The following is a 21,609-nucleotide window of genomic DNA, read 5'->3' as shown; positions in this document are numbered from 1 at the left end:
GGCGTGCGGGCGGCTGGGCGCTGCTCCTCCGCCGGGCCGTCCCCTGTCACGGGGAAGGTGGCCCGGGGCCGTCCCCTGTCACGGGGAAGGCGGCCCGCGGGTGTCTCCGCGCCGCGCCTGGGAGGGGCCGTGCCGGGAGGTCCCCGGCGGCGGCGGGAAGCGCTCCCCGAGCCGGCTGCCGGGAGAAGCCGCGGTGTCAGCGGCGCTCAGGCTGCTCCAGCGCTGTGCCCGGGGCTGCCTCCCCTTCTTTCAGCGCCTCGGTAATGGAGGTCGCGCTTGTGTTGTTTTCCCGTTCCCAGCAGCGGCACTGAGCGTTCGAGGTTAAATCAGCCTTAATCTACTACTGCTTTCCCTAGTGACGAGGAATTGCATCGGTGCCGCTGCCGGGCACGGGAGGTCGAAGGTTCGTTCCACATGTTTGCGGGATGCCGGTAGCTGGCTCACGGTTTAGTGGAGCTGTGTGCTCGCTCCGGGGAGCACCGAGCACGCCCCATGGCGCAGCCGAGGGCACGGCCGGCTCGCTCCCAAAGGAGCAGTGCCCGCAGTTCTTGCTCCTGAAATAGGTTACCACAGTACGGTGGCTGCCTGAGCTGAGAGCGGTGCATGCCTGCAAACAACATCCTGCGATTGGCTTTCTACGTTATTGGCATCAGTTTTTCCCGTTAGAGTGGTGGGAGTTCACTGAGAGACTGAGGGCAGCAAGCGAGAGAAGTAGGGAAGCGCAGGTCATGGTCTTTGGAAGCAGGGTGGTCAAAACCTTCTTAATGGAAAGGGAGAAGCTTTGTAATGCAGCTTTGCTGTTACAGCATACAGTACAGAATTTGGAGAGTGTTGGGTGGAAAAGTTAGCTCCCACGTTGTAATTATGCAACCTTCTGCAGTTTTAGGGAGGTTTAAAAATACCTTGTGTGTCAGTTGAGTTGGTTTGTGTAAAAGACTTACTGTGATCTCGGAACTTCTTGGGTTTTAACTATCCTGTACATCTCTTCAAAACGAAGACATTGTTTAATGTCCAAGTGTGCATTCAGACACCTTGTCAGTTTTCCCGTGAAACAGGTAAATGTGATATCCCAAGAGGAGGTCATGCTAGCAAAGTAGCACATGCCATCCATCCCCTTGCTGGGTTGGCTGAGCAGAATGGTCCTTCAATGAACCGTGAGAATTCAGTGCTTTAACTTTGAAAAATACAGAGCTTCTTTTCTCGAGTGAATTCCCCTGAATGTCAAACGGAGTCGGTAATGGTGGGGTGGGAAGGAGCACAGTATGCTGGATAAGTGCCCTTTTTTATTCAGAAGAGAATGTGGGAGTGGTGGAAAGTGGTCAATTCAGCTTTTCTTCAGATTTTTCTGATTGTACAATGACCGTGGCATAACGAGTGCAAAAGTAGCATTTGTTAAAGGAATTGACAGAAATAGGTTAGCTGCATTGGGGTTAGAAAGCAGCTTAAAATACTTTTTTTTTCAGATCATGATTGTGGTCTTTTGTGTTTCTTCGCCTGCTCGTGAGGATGGAAGTCAGCAGGTGATACTGGGAGGGATGTTACTTCCTTTATTTCCAGTCCCACCCCACCATTAAATGGGGAGGCACACACATGTTTTAAATTGGGACAGCTGTGTGCCTCCTTTTCTAACAGGATGTGTTCTAAAGAAAACACAATCAGGAAACACAGCGAAGTCTTACACACAGTTAAGCCTGTTTGCATGTAGTTTTAATGCATTAAATGATTAATTATACATGCTAAATGAGGATGTTCCAGCTTTGTTTTATTTCAGTGTCTCAACTTGACTGCTAATGTAGCTCGTACATTTTAGACTTCCTTGTACAAAACTACTGGATAGAAGGATATTTCTGTGAGCATACATAGGATTAAATTAATGCAAATTTCTTACGCAAGTTCATATGCTAACAAGTATGCCTCTGTACTTCAAAAGTGCTGCGTTTTTTGAAATCCTTATCTCTTTGAGAAGATCTGTGATCAACATCTAAAACACCTGTGATCAGGTGCTTGTAACAGAAAGGTTGCAGCATTTAAGGTACCAGGCCAGCCAAAAAACAGCTAAGAAAATATTACTGACACATAATTATACTGATTTTATGTAACTGTCTTGGCAAGTTATCTCTGCTTCCTTATTTTATACAGACAAGATGAAAGGGAGGGAAGGAGAGACACTTAAAAAGAATACACACCAAATTACGCTGGAAAAGGGAGCGATTTTTTTGGCCCCAAAGTTAAGTGTTTTGCTTAGGAGAAATACCTTTTTAATAAATGATCCTCCAGAATCATACCCTAAGGAAAGCTTTAAAACAGTGATTTCCTGTTTGCCTAGGACTTCGTTGATTTAAGTTGCCTGGCTTGTCCCAATGGATAGAGAAGCACTAGCATCTCTATCCCTGTAATTTCCTGCAAGCTATCTCAGCAGGATTTGGTGATACTTGTCCTTTACTATGTGAAATGATACAAACCTTGGTTGGATTTATTGCATTGCTTCTAAAAGGAATTCTTTCACCTAATCCCCCTGGAGTAGGGAGAGAAGAAGAGAGCAAAGTGATGACTTTGGTTTTTTTTTTTTAATTTCTGAGGTGAGACAGTTTTAAGACTGGAAGATGATTGTACTGAAACTTACCATTACAGATTCCACATAAGACAATACAGCAAATAGTTGTAGTGATTGCTGTAGGCTGGTCATTTCTCCTGTTGTGGAATCTGGAAAACACAGATTAAAAAATTATTGCTAGGAAAACTGCAGAGAATTAGATTTTTCTGCTATGACAAAACAGTTTTCTTAATAAATAGCAGTCCACAAATATTCTGTAAATGAAATAACTGGTCTTTTATAAACCCTCAAAATGGGACACTAAGAACGTAAAAGTGCTTCCTGTACATTGCCTTGGTTTATTTCAGAATGTGGTTAGTGCATGTTTATTCTGGTGTCTCCTCTCATTTTCTTCCTTAAGAGTGTGAATGTGGTTGACTTCATCAGTGTCTTGACTCCTAAGCATTAAATGGGTAACACCACTGCTAAAACAAAATCCCTTACAGCTTTAAGGGGCTGATCTTACTTGTAACATCAATTTGAGCAAAACTGGGTATTAGTGATTGGTCAGGCATGTCAGTTTTTCTCTTTGTTGAAATCTACCTTAACAAAAGATAATGTCCTCAAAGTTTGAAATACTTAATCTCTATTTAAAAGGACATGGTTAAATAGCTTTCTGCTGAGATACTGTGTGACTGAGTTCTGGAACTGTGTAAGAATCCATAGTGCAGTTACAGTCACGATATTGTCTCTGGGAGACTGATTAGGTCAGACTTCCTAAACTGTTCCTAAAACCTCAAGAGTGGCTGTGATCCAGAAGGCTTCTTGCAAACAAGTTCTAATATTCTGTATTGCTTTGTAAAAATAATTGTTGTCACAGTGTCCTTGACGTCCCAATAATTTGCATGTGGAAGGAAAAATAGACTAATACAACAGTCTCATTAAAAGCTGCAAAACTGCTTATTTGTTTTAGATCAAAAATAAGCATGGAATTATATGCAGTGCTGTGTTCTGGAGCTTCTGCATGGCAAGAAGCATGAGTAATATGAGCCTGGTCTTGGAGACTGGTTCAGTACAATGCGTGTTTGAGGCTTTTTTGTTTTAGTGCTGAAAGGTAATGTTTCTGATTCTGGCACTTGGCCACCATTAAATTCTCTGCCCCCTGATGTGAGATAGGGCTTCTGCACCTGCCGGTGTCATCAAATCTATCAATTTTTCAGTAGGTGACTGCCTATAGGCAGAATACTAAGAAATGCCAGCTGTAATTAAGGGTGTTAATTTTGCATCTGGCTGTCACATGTTATTTGGGAAGAGATCCTTTTGGCTCACGTGGCCTTTTAGAAAGCTGTGAAGAAAAATGAATTTAGCTTGGTCTTGAGGTATAAGTGATGCTGTTCTGTCCAGTAAAGAAAAAGGGGGAAGATCTTGTGTCAGGATCGGTTGCAGTGCTCTGAGCAATTGCGTTTGCTTGCCTTTATTAAAATATCTACACCTTGTAGTTGGGGTCATACTGAGACTTCCAGCTAGATGGATGGAAACACAGTTTTAGATGCTTAGTTTAGAAGGTGCCAGACGCCTGGCAGTGCAGAGCTTCGTGGAATGTGTTGAATTGCTGGTGCTGTTTATGCTACTTGGTGAATAACTCAGTTCAGCTATTTAATACGTTGATAAACTCGATTTAAGGTGACTAAGTGCCGTTATGGGGGGGAAGCATGCCAGAGACACTCTTTTTATTATTGAGTGTGGGAGAGCAGCTGTGCCCTAAAGAGCTGCTTTTGGAGCACTTGACATAGTTCTGACATCTCATATCTTTAACATGAAAGGAATTAATTCACATTAATGTGAATGGATGTCTTTTTGCAGGTGTGATTGGACAGGAGAGGTCTTCATGAACTTGTCTGAAACTGAAAGGAAAAACAACCTCTGCCTAGGGCTGCTATGATCCTAATTTTTTTTTTCTTCCTAACGTGACTCGGATGAACATTCTTTACCTTGTAATCATTTATGTGTTGGCATGTCCTGCAGAGAGAAGTAATACCTAAAATTTTCCTCTTTGGGAAACTCACTTTTCAGCTACATAGCAGTTTAAATCTGGGCTTGGTCCATGTCAGTCCCAAGATAATGACATTTCTAGTCCTGTTCTGCGGGAGAGTTTAAAATGGTTGCGTTGCCTTTGGCTGGCTCCACCTGTGCATAGCCGTTTGCTTATCTTCTGTTGGAATGGGGTCTCTGAGGTAGGCAGCTTTCAGGGGGCTCTGGGCTCCTACAAAGGAGGAGCCATGCAGATAAGGCTGGAATGCTGGTGCAGCCACAGCTGAGCTTTGGTATGTGACAGCTGTTAAGTACAATGGTCTTTGCAACTTTTAAATTCTGTTGTACTCCTGGCTGGCATCCATAACTTAAGTACGTGTTAAGTACCGACACGGGAGATTTTAGTGTGATGTACATAGCAGTTACTATATATACTGAATATGTAGTACCTAATTTGGTACATCCAGGAGCTGAATTTCTTCACTGCTGCAGGACAGAACATGGCATTCTTTCTCCTTTCTTTTCTCTTAATGTATTTTGATACTGTCATTGTTGCAATTTTTACCAATTATTCTCCCCCTCCCCTTTTTTTAATGGTATAAACATCCTCTTGATGATGGAATTGCTGATATACCTAAGAGCCCTTCTCTAATTAAAGCATCCATCTGTTCTATTAGTACACTGACAGATTGCTATGCATCTAAAGCACTACATGGTTCTTGGGAAGGTACTACCTAATAGTACGAAAAAAAAGGATTAATTCGATCCAGTGTTAGCAACTGGTGTGTGCTTCTTAACTACCAAAACCTACTTTGATAGTTAAAAAAATCTTTATAAAACAATATAAAGAGATATTTATTTGTTATTTAAGTGGTCCTGTAGAAGACAGGCATGTATAAGATAACCTGCCTGAGCAGGTCAATTTGAAAAATATATGCATACAGAATTCCATAGAACTTTAGAGATGGAAATCCTGAAGACTCCTGCTTCTTGTACTCAGCTTTCTAATTTGGAGGGAGCTTATGCCTCACATACTTACAGCTTCATTTCCCTCTGTGTTTAAGGGGTGATCATTTTGAATAACTATTTTAGCTATTAGTTTGTTAATTTAGGGGGAGGAAAAGAAAAAGAAACCAAAGACTGCCCATCTGTGCAAAGCAAGGATAGTTTGACTTAGTCTGCAGTGTTTCATTATTTCACTGCTTGTGGAATGGGGCGCACTGGCATTTTAGTTCAGATCAAAGTCCTCATGTACTTGTTTTCAGCCTTCCTTGAGTCAGTTTTATTGCTGTATTTTAGAGCTTTTGCTCAAATGAGGATTTGCACTCTGAGAAGCTGTTTGTCTGGAGTAGCTCTGTAATAACTATATCTTTAACCCAGAGAACTGAATTAGTTGTAGCTGTAGTTACCTTTGAGGGTATGTTGGTAAAATATTTCCTGTGTGTATTCAAATGGAATAGATTTTGATGCTTCAAGTCAGTTGCAGTTTGTGTGTGGAAAACCCAAGTAAAAACGGTAGCATGTGGTGTACCAAAACATCTTCAGGTTTGTAAACTTGACTGTCTTGGCCATACATTTCCAACTTAGTTTTTACTTCTCCGAAATGTTTAGGAGAAATGCAACCGACCTTCATAAACACCTGAAATGTTTTAAACTCACTGAGAAATAAATGTGTCTTAACTTTTTCTATATTTGTCTTTAAGACAGGAATTCTGAAACACTAAGACATTCACAGGATATTTAAAAAACATTGCAGGAGCACAATGGACCTCATTTAAAGAAACCCAAACAATGATATCTTTTTTATGAAAATCATCAGAGAGTTTGGAAACCTGTTAAAATTACAACTGCGTGGTAGTGTCGGAATTGTGTATAGATTTGTGGTAGTTAAGATCTATAAAGTTTGGCAGAAAATTTTTGTACTTCATTCCAAAGTGCCAACTTTTATTCTTTTGTCCTTAAATAGCTTTTCTGAACAGTTGAATTAGCTGTAGTGTTGCCTTTTTTTGTGAGAATAATCTGTACATTTTTCACTAGAAAATAACCTGTATTCATTGTAGATTAGTTATTTTTTTCAATTAGTCTGGCATTTATCCACCATGGTATCCTAACATAGATACCACCTTCTAAAAATAACTCATGGCAGATTTGAATTGAACATTTTCCCACTGATTGCTGTTACATACTGACATCACCTTAGGTATCTGAGGATTTAAAACTTAAGTATAGTTATTTATGATATATTTTATTTAACTCTTTGTCTACTTTTTATCATATGTGTGCTGTATGGTAAACGTGAATGTCAAGAAAAAGCATTACTTGCTGTTTGGAATGCAGCAGCTGTTGTACCATCATGGAGGGATGTGTGTGCGTTTTGCTCGAGTTCCATTCAGGATTTCAGGTCGGCAAAATGAATGGTAGAACTGGTTTTCTGTGGTGTTTGTGCTGTCACAGCCACGGTGGTGTTTGGTTTTTTTTAAAAGAGGCACTGTCAGTAATCACCCTTTGGGGTCTTGTCTGCTACCCACCATGGATGTGGTCACCAGGTCCCTCTGTACTCCCTGCCACTGTCACATAAAATCATTTAGTTACCTAAGTGGATAGTCCAAGTTCTTTGTGGCAGTTGTCCCAACCAGGATTCCTTTTGCTTCTGTGGTTAGCTAGTCCTGACCTCGGGGTCTGATGGCTGGGGCTTTCTCCTCCCATGGATGGGGTAATGTGTGAAAGAATGGGAATGGTACGTAATCTCTTGGGGGTTTTGTACCCCCCTTCCTGCTCCATCTCCCCATTATTTAGGGGGCAAAAATTGTTCTTTGGAGGACATTGCATTTAAAAATGACAACTGTAAAATCAGGAAGAAAGACCTCCTGGAGTGAAGTCATTTAATTTCACAACATAGCATACTCTTCTTTGAAGCTTTTTCTGTCTATAGGGAAGTAAAATTTCTTCCAGCTGGCTTTGACTTATTTGGAGGGATGCAGAAAATACTCATTCCTCAACTAACTGTGTGTTCCTCGATTTGACAGCTAAGAATAACTATTTACATATTGATGCAAAATACTGAGTTTCAGGGAATTTTTGTCTCCAGTTTTATCTAGTTTAGTTTCTGGTAGAAGGAAAATGAAAATTGTGCAAGGGGGCAAGATTTTTAGAGTTTAAGTCGAGGTGTTTTTGTGGGCTGGAGGTAAATTTGTTCCTCTGCAGGGTGTTAATTGTTCTTGGTCTTGTGCAGTGGCAATGGGAATCTTCAGCTTTACTAGGCTCTGGATTGTAGTCATAATTCTCAAAAGCCCATAATAGCTACTGTAACCGGTTCTTCTCATCTTCAAGCACTCCAAATGCTGTGCCAACTTATTTAAATAAAGACAAAACAATGGGTCTTGGTCCAGGGGGGAATGAGGAGCTGGAATGCCTTTGAAGTTCAGGACCCTGGGCTGTGGTGTAATTTACATAAACCTCATTATGTAATCTGAATGCAATTTCTCTTCCTGTTTGTTTGATTTATGAAGCTTTGTGTCCGAAGAGAAAGAGATAGTAAGACCTGTAATTAAGATAAGTGGCAAGCCACTCCTTTTCTGAATGTGTGCTGTGGGGAGGAGAAAATGTAGATGCAGCATTAAGGGTAGAACAGAGCCTGTGATTCAGGCACCTTCAGTTGATGAGAATAATTGACTCTTTTCCTTTGAAAAAGCAACATGCTTCTTCAAACAATAACTATGCCTAGTTCAAACTGTTATTGGCTCTAATATAAACGGTACAGAAAAGTTTGGAAGTCCTTACCAGCAGCAATTTTGCTTTTATATACACCATGGAGGAGCTCTATCTAAGCAGCTCTCCTGAGTTTTAGAGCTGCCTTGAAAGTTTTAAGTATCTAAGTGGACAGTGAGTTTTCTGATCAGAATTGCGTACAGTGACATTTTGTTGCTCTCATGGAAGCACTTGCTTTGTCTTACTGCCAGATCCTCTCTAACCTTCTTATTACAGCAGAAAGTAAGTAGGAGCGCTGCATTTGTGCTTGGAGTCCTACAAGCAGCAAAGCTAACTATGTGTGCAATCTACTTACTTATTAGATGATTGATCTGCTGAACCAGTGACTCCTTATCGTGAGTTCTTTATGATTATTGACTCAAATTCATACAATGGTGGAGGTTGTAAAAGACCTCCAAGGTCATTGAATCCAACCTTTGGTTGAACACCTCCATGCCAACTAAACACTAAGTGCCATGTCCTGTTGTTCATTGGATGCTTCCAGGGATGGTGACTTCACCACCTTCCTGGATGGGCTATTCCAATGCCTGACCATCCTTTCAGTGAAGAAATTCTTCCTGATTCCAACTTGAGTCTCACCTGTGCGGCTTGAGGCCATTTCCTCTCATCCTGTCACTTGTTGCCTAGGAAAAGAGACTACCCCCCACCTGGCTACACCCTCCTTTCAGGCAGTTTTATAGGGTGATAAGGTCCCCACTGAACTTTCTTTTCTTCCGGGCTGAACACCCCCAGCTTCCTCAGGTACTTCTCATCAGACTTGTGCTGCAGACCTTTCACCAGCTCTGTTGCCCTTCTCTGGACGTGCCCCAGCCCCTCAATGTCCTTGTGGCTGTGAGGGGCCCAGAACTGGACACAGCATTCAAGGCACAGCCTCACCAGTGCTGAGTACAGAGGACAATCCCTGCCCTGGTCCTGCTGGCCGCACAAGTGCTGATACAGGCCAGGATGCCCTTGGCCTTTCTGGTCACCTGGGCATATGCTGGCTCATGTTCAGCTGCTGTCAACCAGCACCTGCAGGTCCTTTTCCACCTGGCAGCTTTCCAGCCTGTACCCAGAGCCTGTAGCTCTGCATGGGGTTGTTGTGACTGAAGTGCAGGACTAGTAAGTGATGGAGGAAGGTATTTTTCCTTGTTGTGTCTTACTTTGTGGCTCAGACGGACCTCTAGGGGACATCAGTGAGCAATCATTTTACTTATGAAACTTTTTAGGTTGTCTCAGGCATAATTACTGTGTGTCAGTGCTGACTTTCTGCATCTACGTCTGTTTGCTTTCATGCTATGAAGCTTGTCTGATGAAATAAAGATGTTAATGACAAAGTGTTAAGAATGAAGTGGTGGAACATCTGGAAGATGGCTAGCATGTCTAATGAACTGAAGTTAACAGTCTAGGAGCTCTTGGTTTCTTCTGGTACCAGCATTTCATGGTCACAAACACTAAAGCATGATCGTTTGCAGGTTGCAAACAGGATGTGTCTCAAAGAGAAGTTAATCATATATGTGTGGGAGATGCAATTTAACATTTCAGAAATACAAATAGGAGTTTGTTGAAAGCTTTGCAGTATGTATGTAATTATAAAAAATTGTTCCTGAGTTGAGGACTTCTAATGTACTGTCTTGGTAGATGCATGGTTGTCTGGATTAAAAATGGATTATTTAGAAGTAGACCTGAGTTTATGTCCTTTCAGAGCAAGTAGTTAACAATCTTTGTCTTGGGCGTCCTAGCTAATAAAAGAAAATACTGACTAAAAAAATTTGAAATGACCAAGCTCTGGGAAGTTGGTGGAATGTGTCTTATCTTTTTTTTAATTTTTAAATTTTTTTTCTTCCTTTTTGTTTGTTTGTTCTGTTTTTGTTTTATGGGTGAGGTGGGTGGGTTTGTTTGATGGCATGAAAAACATGCCTCTTCTCTGTATAAATTAAAGTACCTATAGTCTGTGCATTCCCTGTGAGTAAACAAAAGGTTAATGTGGTACATTTCATACTATCAAATACAGAAAGTGTTTCCATTTCATGACTTCAAGAACAATAGTATCATCTGTATAAGCATATTCATGCCTACTAAGATTAGAATGTAACACTGAGAACTGCTTGGTATGTGTGTCTTTAATCTCCTTAATCAAATGACAATGTTAATTCCTGCTAATGCAAGAAGAGTACATTAAATTATTTTACTTATTTTGCTTTATGGGTTACATATTCAATGTGTCTCTTTTAAGAAAAATGCTTCAGAATGTTTCTTTTCTGAATCTTTGTGATAAGTGTTCCTAGTTTATTTTGAAATTTGCAGCTTCTTGTAATTGAAATCTAAAATGAAATAATATTGATCAGTATCACTAGATACTGTAGTACAGAGATTAAGACAGCTTGTAGCCTGCAGAGGACTAGGCCATACTCTTCTGTGAGTGTCTGAGTAGATGTTTCTCTGCTGGAACCCGAGGTATATTTGATGTTTAATTTGCAGCACGGGGTGGGATGTGATCCTTTGTGCAGTGCTCCACTGGAATGTGAGCAGTTTCAGCACCTCTTGCTGCTTCAGTTCTGTGTTAATAGGAGATAGATTTTGAGTTCCTGGCAAATAACTGATACTACTTTCTTACACTGTGGAAATGGGAAATGCAGATTTGTCACCTTAGTTGTGAACAGTGCTGTCTTGAGAGTGTCAGCAGATTGCGAAGCAGAGATCAACTGTAGATCCTTTCAGCCCAGAACAGGCAGCTAGATGCTTCTCCCCTCTTTGCCTTAATTTTTTCCATCTTTTTTCCTACTTGTCTCTTTTTGTAGTGCTTTTATTTTTCTTCTTTTTCTGTTTTTCCTTTTTGTCTTTTTTTTCCTTCCTGCTGCCTTTTCCTCTTTCCTTTCCCCCCCCGCCCCCACTTTCCTTTTCCTTTTTCTACTGGAGGGTTTTGGACATTCTTGGCTTCATTTACCAACTCAGCCTTTTTGTACATTTTGAGTCTTCTTATTGAAGATTTTGAAGGGTTTCTTTTCAATATGCATGTATCAGCAGGCCTCTTTGTGTGTTCCTCGTTCTCCCGTGCCTGTATCTGTAAGGCTGTGTATCAAACAGTTCCACTGCATTACTTGTGGAGAAGAGCATTTGTTCTAGCATGGCTGACACAGGGCTGCAAAAATAAGTAAGTAAAATTCTCTCCAGAGAGTGACAGCACATGGCTGTAACAAATTGCTGTCTATATATGTCAACAGTGTAGGATCAGGCAATAGTGTAGTCAAAAGAGATAAAATGAACAGAGCCTTAAAGCAGTTTAAGGTGTACTGTACCTTTATATTACAGGAATAAGCATTTGAAAAGATTTTAGTTTTTTTTTTTTTTTTTGTTTTAATAAAATCTCCTGTGTCATGTGTCGTGTTCTTCATCCAGCAGAGCATCTCTAGCAAATGTAGAGTTTTAAAAGGGAAGGCTTGTGGCCTGGGTTGTCTGTTATAAGAATTTGTAAACTGATTATGACATAAAGGAAAAAAAGGCTGATTTTGCATAGTAAGAACTCTGGCTGATGGTAGAAGAGTTCATGCTGTTATAGCCTTTGAACCTAGAATTGGATGTACTGATTCTTTAGCATTAGACTGACTTGTAAACAGTGGTATTGCATGCAGCACATCCTTAAAGCTTCTGCTTTTTAGGAATGCATACAGCAGACATGGAGGAGATTCAGCATTTGGCACTGCTCTCATGTTTGCTATCACCAGCTAAGCTAGGCACGATCAACTAGACAAGTTAAATAAAACATGCAGTTAACAATCATTGTCCTTTCTGAATTGTGAACAAAAGTGCTGCTAGGGAGTATTGTACAGGGAAAGTCTGGTCTCCTCTTGTAGCCCTGGAAAAGGTTAGGATTCCTGGTAGGCAGGTCCTGGGACCTCAGTGGTCAGACTTCTGTCCAGAAGAGGATTGCATGCCAACTGTATGAATTTCAATGGAGCAAGTGCCAGATTCCACATCTGGAATGTTGGAGGCACACAGCCTGGGAAATGAGGGGCTGGAGAGAAGCCTCACAGAAGGAGATCTGGGGATCCTGGTCAATGGCAAGTAGAAAATGAGTCTGCAGTGTGCCTTTGCAGCCATAAGGGCTTATCAGCATCCTGAGGTGCATCAGGCACAGCACCACCAACCAGCTGAGAGAGGGGATTGTCCTGCTCTGCTCTGCACTGGTGCAGACTCGCCCTGAACACTGTGTGCAGTTTTGGGGCACCACAGTATAAGAAAAATTTCAAGCCATTGAGAAGAGTTCAAAGGAGGGCTGCAGAGGTGCAGAAGACCTAGAGTGGAAACTTTTTGAGGAGCAGCTGAGGTCAACTTGGTTTGTTCAGCCTGGAGAAGAGGAGACTGAGGGGGAAACCTCATTGTAGCCTACAGCTTCCTGCTAAGGAGAAGTTGAGGGGCAGGCACTGATCTCCTCTCATCTGTGACCAGTGACAGGAGCCAAGGGAATGGAATGAAGCTGTGTCAGGGGAGGTTTAGGCTGGATGTTAGGAAACCACCAGAATGTGGTTTGGACATTGGAAAAGGCTCTCCGGGGAAGTGGTCATAGCACCAGGCCTGCAAGAGTTCAGGAAGTGTTTGGACAGTGTTTTCAGACACATGGCATGATTCTTGTGGCTGTTGTGTGCTGGGTCAGGAGCTGGACTTCAATGACCCTTGTGGGTCCCTTACAACTCAGAATATTCTATGATTCTATATGTCCTTGTTCCTGGTGAAACAAGAACAACTGTAATTTTAGTAGAGGTGAACTGTTCCTGCATCTATGTCTTTTTTATTTTGTGAGATTCTTAACCATGTTGCAGTTGAAGCTGGAGAATTGCCTTTCCAGGTGTGGTATTGTTAGTTCAAGTTTGTTCCATTACTGTGTGTTTAGGTAATCCTTAATTAGAGATGGTATTTAACATGCTCTTCAGTAGGTTCTTGGGCAATTGTACCTTGGCACTATGGATTTCTGGTTGCACTGGCTTTTTTCTTCACATTTGCTTCACATTTTTCACATTCAGGTTTTACTTTAGCTCATATCTACTAATTTTCATATACAGCATCTTCTCAGTTGAAAATCCTTCGGACTGGTCTCTGCAGACATGACTTTTGCTTTGCAGCAAAAGACATAGTTGTCTGAAGATGGCTAGAGACTAATGTCTAACTTTCATTCCTAATGTAGATGCTGTCCATACCAAAACAAATGCTGTGGCCTGAAGTCTTTTATACCCACTTTTTATTTTTATAAACCCACCAACTTTTTTTGTAGCAGACATGTCTGAATATAATGATGTCTTCATGCATAGCCAGGAAGTACTGCAATATCCTTACTTTGCTAATGAAATATTAGACAAACCTTGTCTTATCATTCATGCATAAACATCCTGTTCTGTCTTTTTGGATTTTCTTGTGCATTAGCTTTTCCACACTGGAGTTACAGTTGTCCTTTGGCAGCTGATGCTGAGGAGAATGCAGCCCTGTGGGACTGTGCTGGCAGGCACACCTGGCAGTTTTGCTCTGGATGAGAGTATTTGCTTCCCTTCTTGGTAGTGAAAAGTGTGATGGTAGCTGGTTGCAGGTCTCATTAGCTCATGCCAGCATGGCCACCACCCTGAGCATTTCACTGTGACTGATGAGATGTAGGGCTGTCACCTTTCTGGCAAGGCACAAGGGTGAGGTGCTGCTGTCTCACGTGTGCCAGCCTGGATCCCCAAATTGCAAGCATGGCTAGCTGAACTGTAAAAATGAGTGCACAGTGCTCTGGGTCATTTTGATCTGAGTGCTGTTCTTGCCCTATCCATTTTCTCGTGTGTATGTGAGGCTGTTGAGAGATTTGATTAGTAACAGAGTCCTCAGTTAGAGGAAGCTGCTCTGACTTGGTTTCCTAATGATCTGTAAGGCAGATTGCTGAGTGCATTTGTTCCTTGGTAGTTACAAAGCGGGGGGAGGTAGCACATGATGGGGAAAAAAGAGTTTTTGCATCTCTGCTAACTGGTAGTTGTTACTCTTATTAATGTGTGTGCTTTGGTTTTTACTGAAGGCACTTGAAGTGAAAAGAGGGTTTGAATGCTGATGTATGAGTTCATCCAGTTATCAGAGATAAATATGGACGTAGCTTGCTTGCAAGTGTCATGAGTTTCATGGTGAGTGAAGAGCAAAGGTAAAAATGTGGGAGAGAAGCACAGCTTGTCTCAGGCTGGCTGGTGAGGACTCTTGCCTGCAGGTAGAGCAGCGCTGTGCCACCATGGGCAGCTCTGCTGGATCTGGCAGCAGTGTGCTGGTGACATCACCCTGAGGAGAGGGAGAAGGTTAGGCAGAGTCACTGGGGCTGCTTGTTCTGCGCAGGCACTCGGGGAAAGGGTTTCTTTCGTATGCTGTCTAATAGATTCAGCCTTTTATTTTATAATATAATTAAATAACCAAGCCTTTGTGAGGCTCCTGAATTCCTTTAATTTAGCGGCAGCACAGAAGCTGAATTCAGAGTATTCATGGGCCTGTACTATCTCCCTGACTACTTGCCAGGTCTATTCATGCTGTTCTGAGTGCAGGAAGTTCTCACATTCATTCAGGGTTGGGGGTTGGGGGTGGAAGGCGTTGTGTGGTTGGCTTTTTTTTTTTTTTGTAATCAAGGGAAATGGTTATAAGGAAAATTCTTCAGCAATTCCCTGGGACCAATTTACCAACTGTTAATCTGTGAGTAAATAATGGGAACAGTTTATACACTTGGCAACTCTTGAGAAAGAGCAAAGAATCATGAGAAGTTCACAGTCCGCAGCCTGAAGATAGCTGAATCCTTTGGTACATTTGGATTTGTCTGAACAGGGATAGATTAGCACTTTTTTGCTAGCACATGTAATCTTAGATATTCTGAAGTGCTGAGTTTGATGAGGAAAACTTTATGCTGGCGTGTGGTGGCTGGCTGCTTACATTTAACTTGCTTGAGTTAAATAGTCCTTTTTCTATTTGAGTTTTAAGGCTCTAGCCAATATGTTTGTTGTCCATAGACTGTTGCTAATGGTCTCTCAAGGAGGGATGAGGAAGTGAACTTGCTGCCTGGTGAGAAGAAAGCTGGTAACAGGGGCTTTCCTTTGGGTCATGGAGAGAGAGAGGGGACAAGAAAAACTCAGAAAGGTGAAAGAAAACTCAGAAAACAATTACTAAATCAAAGCTAGTAATCAAAGCTACAAATTGCTCTGCAGACTTAAGCATTCATTTCACTTCTCAGGAGCTGTGCTACATCTCTGATCTGTGGTCTCTAATCTTTATAGCTAGATACTACTGTGATAGACATTACTGACACGTGTAAAGGGTACTGGAAAAGGGAAAGTGGCATATTGGTGTGGGTTTTCTGCTGTTATGGCTGAGGCATTGAGGAAAGGACGCAGCTATCTAGGATGAGTACAGCAGGATTTGCGCAAGTTGCCATTTTCACCAAAACAGATTTGGGGTGGTACAGACCCTTCTGATATTTGCTTGTTAACAAGTCTTTGGATTGTCTGTTGGAAAATGGAGAGAGAAGTACTTGATGGAACTGTATATACTGGGATATACATGATTTGGTACCTGAATAGCAAGGAAGTCCATAGATGAAAAGCTTTTTATGTAGGCAGGATGGGCTACAAATATTTTAAACTTGGATTACCTTAAAGCTAAGTAATCACCCTTATAAGGTTCCACCTTTATTGGGATCCTGGCATGTGTAGGACTTAAGCATTGCCCTGCTGTGAGACTTAGTTTGAAAACTCTGATGCTTTTGTAGGACAGCTTCCTCTTCTCCTGAAAACTGCAGTGTGTTTTTGAGTTTCATTCTGTTTCTTTCTAGTTTCTATATGGAAATGGATTGTGCTTGTTATTCCATCAGTGAGTACTTTGGCTGGTTTTGTTCTTTTCCCTTTCCATGCTCTAGCTTGCAAGTTTTAGAGATCAGTCTGAATTACTTTTCATGAGATAACAAGTCTTGTGAATGAAGTAGCTTTCCCAAGGTGTCATTGGTTCTGGATTGTGGTCTGTTGAGAGCATTTACATATGGATTATGGCACCTGTTACCACACGTGCAACTGAGAAAGTAGTGCCAAATGTCTGGATTGTTCTAGCAAAAATGAGGAAGTAAGGAGTGAAAAATTGTTGCTGGTAAATAGCCTCTTCATACTGCTTTTTGTCCCCCAACTTTCAAACTAGGAGTTTTGAATTCTGTTTTCTATTATAAGTACTGGTGCTGAATATCCATGGCAGCTTTCCTTTTAGAACCGCTTACCATTTTAAGCTCTGAAAGTACTGTGGCAGCTTTACTTTTTACAGATTTATATTAAAAACCTTCTGCTTGCCTGTATGTATAAAATTACACATTATGTGCAAGGTTTTAATCTCTTCAAAGTTAGAAGGTCACTACTTAAACTTACTTTGTGAACCCAATTTCATAACAAGACTAAAAAGTGCATGCAAGCACAGATTTGCTTCAAGGTTGGTTTTCTGGTATTTTTTCAACACCTTGTGAAAGTCTTCAGCAAAATGAAGACAAATAGCTTCAGCTATTCCACACATTCTTGAGTACTGGAGGAGGGGAGTATGTCAGTGGAGGGGAGATTTACAAGTAAAACTCCTGTTGCCAGGCAGCCATAGAAGTGCGTTGGCATCACTTGGAAATGAGTGCAAATTATGGGTTGCTGTTGAAGCAGAGTGGACAATGGAGATAAAGAGAGTGTTAAGAGAAACTTGACTATTTTGAAATTAGCTTGTTTCACCTTCCAGAACAGAGGACATTTGAAGTTAAGGTAACTATCTTTGAAAGTCTGAAAGTACTGTGAGTAAGAGGAGAGCCGGGCTACACAGAAAGTGTAATTCCTATCCTTTTTAAATTATTATAGCATGTTCTGGTGAGCTGATGATTGCTGCTGCAAAAAGCAGTGTTGGAATGTGTGCTTATGCTATTGCTCCTCCTAGCTGTTAGCGTTGTGAGTAGATGAATGCTCAAGAGCTGCCTGTTCTGTTGTAATGCCAAGTCTTTTTGTTTAGCTTCTGGCTTACATAAGCAAATCGAGCACTTGCCACAAGATGCTGTGTGCAAGATACTGTCACCTGAAAGTACCAGTCTCCATAGGATTGTCTTGTTCCCTCTGCCTTTATAATGTGGTATTGGGGACCTATCACACAGGTAAACTAAAAGTCAAAGGCTTATTACAGTGTGGATGAGTTTTACATATGAAAACCATCTTGGTTTTTATTGAAAGCCACTTTTTGTGTGTCTCATTTCCCACCATCAGTGGTGTAGGATTTACTCTGTTGAAACACATGCCTTTGTATGTGTGTGTTTAGCAGAATGTTGTAGGATAGTAATTAATACTGTAGCCATCATGTGAATGGAAAATATTTCTGCAAACATGTCTATATATCTAGATACTTAAGAGGATAAAATTAGGCTTTGGAATTTCCCTCTGGTCCTGTTCAACTTAGCCAGCTCTTAGACATTTTATTATGGTGATAATAGTTATCTGTCATTGTTTCACTTTTAATGTCAACTTTGTACTGTTTTTTGCAAGAGCATAGCATGCAAACCAGTAGCAAAGCTGGGGCAAATCAGGACAGTCAGATGGAGGTTATGTCCTCTCACCTGGCAAGCTTCTGTCCTTTTTTTCAGTTTCCTTCTGAGCTATAAAACTGTTATAGTCACTGTGTTGCACCTTTCTTGAAAATATTTTAATATTTCTACATTAAACCCTTGAAGTTGGAAAGTACAGGCATATATAGTCATTCACAGGTCTTCAGTTGTTTGCATTTTATGATGACTGTAAAAGACACTGATTTACCTGAGACTCAAAATTCCTCTAAGATTCTTATGTCCATACAAGATAATACTGTATAATCTTAGTGATGCAACAGTACCATGTTCTTTTGGCTCACATATTTTTGTGATTAAAAAACTTGTGAAGGCAACTCTATTGGATGCACTATGTTGTCAGCTTTTATTATTTTTAAAATTATGTTTAACTTTTTCTTAAGTATTTTGAGATGAAAAATTGTTTAGGAGGGCTTTGGGCAAGATGGTAAACTTTGTGGCACCTGGTCCTTTCCTCTCCATATTCCTGATAATGGTGAGAAACTTCTTAGCATACACATTTCTTCCATAGTTTTGATCTTAAAACTACAGGGAGAAATGCTGAACTACTTTTTTCCTCTTCCCTTTCATTTCTGTAGCACACCTAGAAACCCCTGGATTTTTGTCCTTCTATTGGGGGTTCTCTCTTGGAAGCTGGATGCTTGCAAGGTGGAGATTTCTTCTGTGGTATGACTCATTATGGAAAGTCACAAGAGCAGCAGCCTTTTGGTTTCTGCTGTGTGCAGGTGGGCACCTTCTTCCCAGGAAACCTTCCAACAGATTGGCTGGCCATGATGCTGGGCTGTCATACCATTATCTAAAGTACTCAAGCAGTCTTCCATTTCAAGTCACTGGACAGTCCTGGAGCTGTATGTGGGTTGTGAGTACCAAAACAGATGTTTCATGTGGCCCTGATGTTGGAACATACAATAGCTTGCATTAGTAAATTGCTGGGCTAAATAATCCAAAAGTTCAGTAGCTACAAATCCCTTGTTTTCCTGTTGGCTTGTAATCCAGTTGCAAGAAATCATTGGAGCACTTTTCCAGAAACCTAATTTACAGCTCTTCCTTTTTTTCCCACTTCTCCATGGAAAAAAAAATTTAAAAAATCAGATTTTAAACATTCTAAACGTAAATTCTAGAAGAAAAAATGGAGGGGCTGGGAGGGGTTTGAAAGGCAGAAATTATTTTTGGTCTTTAATAAAATTTAAGGAAAACAAGTTGTCTTTTAACATTGTTGGCTTTTAAACTTTATTTCTGCCTGGCTTCATAACAGGGTAGGTAAATGCAACCAGTCAAGTGCATTGCTCTAATTTTTGTACACTTTAAACCTTAATCAGACTTTATAGTGTTGCTTTCAAGCTTAGATGCAGTTATCTAGATGACTGAGATTAAATATTTGTGATTTTTGGAATTTCACCTCAGCTTTTTTTTGGCTGTGTATACTTTCTACTGCAGAAAAAAAATGTGGTCATGGGCAAGGGCGTTGTTGTTGTCGTGGTTTAGGGACAGGTGATTTTAGGGCATGCAGAGAGCAAATACAGAATATCCCATGGGGGGAGGCAGTACAGAGTGCTCTGCCAACTCCATTGCCCTATTGCCTGTTAAAAAATGCTAATTATTAATTAGTGTGGATAATGGATATTCCTTTTTTTGAATAAAGCAGATTTGTTGGCAGCAAGGGAAGGGTTATCGATTGGTGTTTTATAGTGTGCTGTCCTGCACCGCTGCTCTTAGAGGCTCTGGGGAGTCAGTCACTGCTTGCACAGCTTCAGGCAGCTCTGACCCTTGAGTGCCAAAGGGCTGGTCTGGGCTGAATGAAAATGAAATCTGTTTCCTTTCAAGGGATTGCTGTACTGAAGAGAGCGCTTTATTACATTTCTTCTAGAAAGCTTCCTGAAGCAGCCACTGTTGGAAATTCTGGGTTTAGGTGGGGCTTTGTGCTCAGCTTTTCTGAACCTGCATTAAAAGAACACCCTGTCTGTTCTTACTAGGCTGCTGGGCATGGTTAAGTGAAATAAATGTATGTTATCTCTGCCTTGAAAAGATAGCTGCTGTTTGCTGTGTCTTCCAGTCTGTAGAAATGAGTGGGAATGGGTTAAAACTTTTGAACGGCAGAATCTTGCTTTGGCTGAGTGGGTAGGTGTATTTAGCCATGCTGGATTGGTTTTGTACTGTGGTGTGTGTAACACTTCTGTGCCCTGTTAGCATAGTCTCTTATACTCCTCCATGTGGAGTAATATGCAGTACTTTTTTCCAAGATTGGCTAATCTTTATAATGGATTAATTTTGTTTTGATGAGGGTTTTGTTGTTGTTTTTTTTTTTTTTTTTTTAATTTATTTCCTACGTTCACTTGCAGTGACAAGGCCTTGCTTTGACATCTCCCAGAAGTGATGCCTTTTCAGCATGGTGCAGTTTGCATGGGCCTGATGCTGCTCACCAGGACATGCTACTTTCAGGGTTGCCTTCCATAGGCAACTTCTTCCATCCTAATGTCTGCAAGACATTGAGTCTGAAAAACATAGTTTTGGGGATAGCTTTCAGGAGGCAGTGCTTCTTGCCATCTCTTTTTTGCCTTATTGGCACTTGGGGGCTACGGAAAATTCTTAAGATCAATAAATATGTCAGTACCATTTACTTGTGCCTCCGCGCATCTTTTATAATCTGAACAAGGACTAGTGCTGTCTAGCTGTGCACTCTTGTGTGTGAGCATTTTGTTTTTAAAAAGATTTGGTATAATGGTCACTGCAAAATCAGAAGGTACTGATGTGACATCGTTTTATAACATCTTAAAAACCTGTTTTTGAAGTATCTAAAATAAGGAGTTTGCCTGTATCTCTTAACATTTGTTGAATTCTCACAGACTTCTAACTTAAGCCTTCTTAAAAATAAATGTGCAAATATTTACATGTTACCTTTTTCAGTGAGTGTCCTCCCACGACTCCTGCTGCATACCATCCAATCCACCTATTACAGGATAAAATTAGTAATATGTTGAATCTCTGCTATTACTCTATATTAAGTATGATAATAATGTAATTTTAGCACTAATAAATCAAAAACTTGAAACTCTAGTCTCTTTCACCGTTGTTTATTTTAATGTCTGGATGCAGGAAAAAAGACAAGTTGTGTAGTTCACTGACCAACTTCTGTTGGGATACAAAGGGACAAAGTTAGAACACAAAATCCACAGTGTCTGGTTATTTGAAGTTTGAGACCTTTCTGTCAATTAGGCTTTTTTGTATAAGGGTCATAAAATGTGAATAAAGACTGCACATATAAAACTTCTTGTTCAAAACAAAGGGAACGGCATCAGTATGATAGGTAAAAGAAACTTGTCTTATTTTTAAGAAACTTACAAGGGGAAAGTTGATCTTCTCTTTCGTTTTCCCTACCTGGTGCTGGGCTGTCAGCTTGCAGAGATTTGCTAATTGTGTAATTGGTGTTTTGAATTATGCTTAATTCTGCAGAAAGCTTTCTTAGTACAGAGGATTATATGATGTGCTATAGCTAAAGAAAACATTTTTAAAACTTACAAATGACTAGTAAAAATGGTTCACCAGTGATGTGGAAGAATTTGAAATCAAGAAGATTGCACTTTTGAACACAAAAATTGAAGGTTAAGCCTGGATGCCCTAACTTGCATAACTTTTAAAGACTTAAGCTCCAGGCATAAACAAAACAATCTGCCCAAAGTAGCACTTG

General features: G+C 40.8%; 1 protein-coding gene across 1 annotated transcript in view; it reads left to right on the top strand.

Annotated features, from left to right (window-relative positions):
* Positions 1 to 21,609, top strand: part of PHLPP1 (PH domain and leucine rich repeat protein phosphatase 1) — a 144,106-nt gene that overhangs the window by 8,939 nt on the left and 113,558 nt on the right.

The sequence above is a fragment of the Melospiza melodia genome, chromosome 1 (genome assembly GCF_035770615.1).
Source record: "Melospiza melodia melodia isolate bMelMel2 chromosome 1, bMelMel2.pri, whole genome shotgun sequence".
Lineage (NCBI taxonomy): Eukaryota > Metazoa > Chordata > Aves > Passeriformes > Passerellidae > Melospiza > Melospiza melodia.
This window is presented reverse-complemented; position numbering and strand designations above follow the sequence as displayed.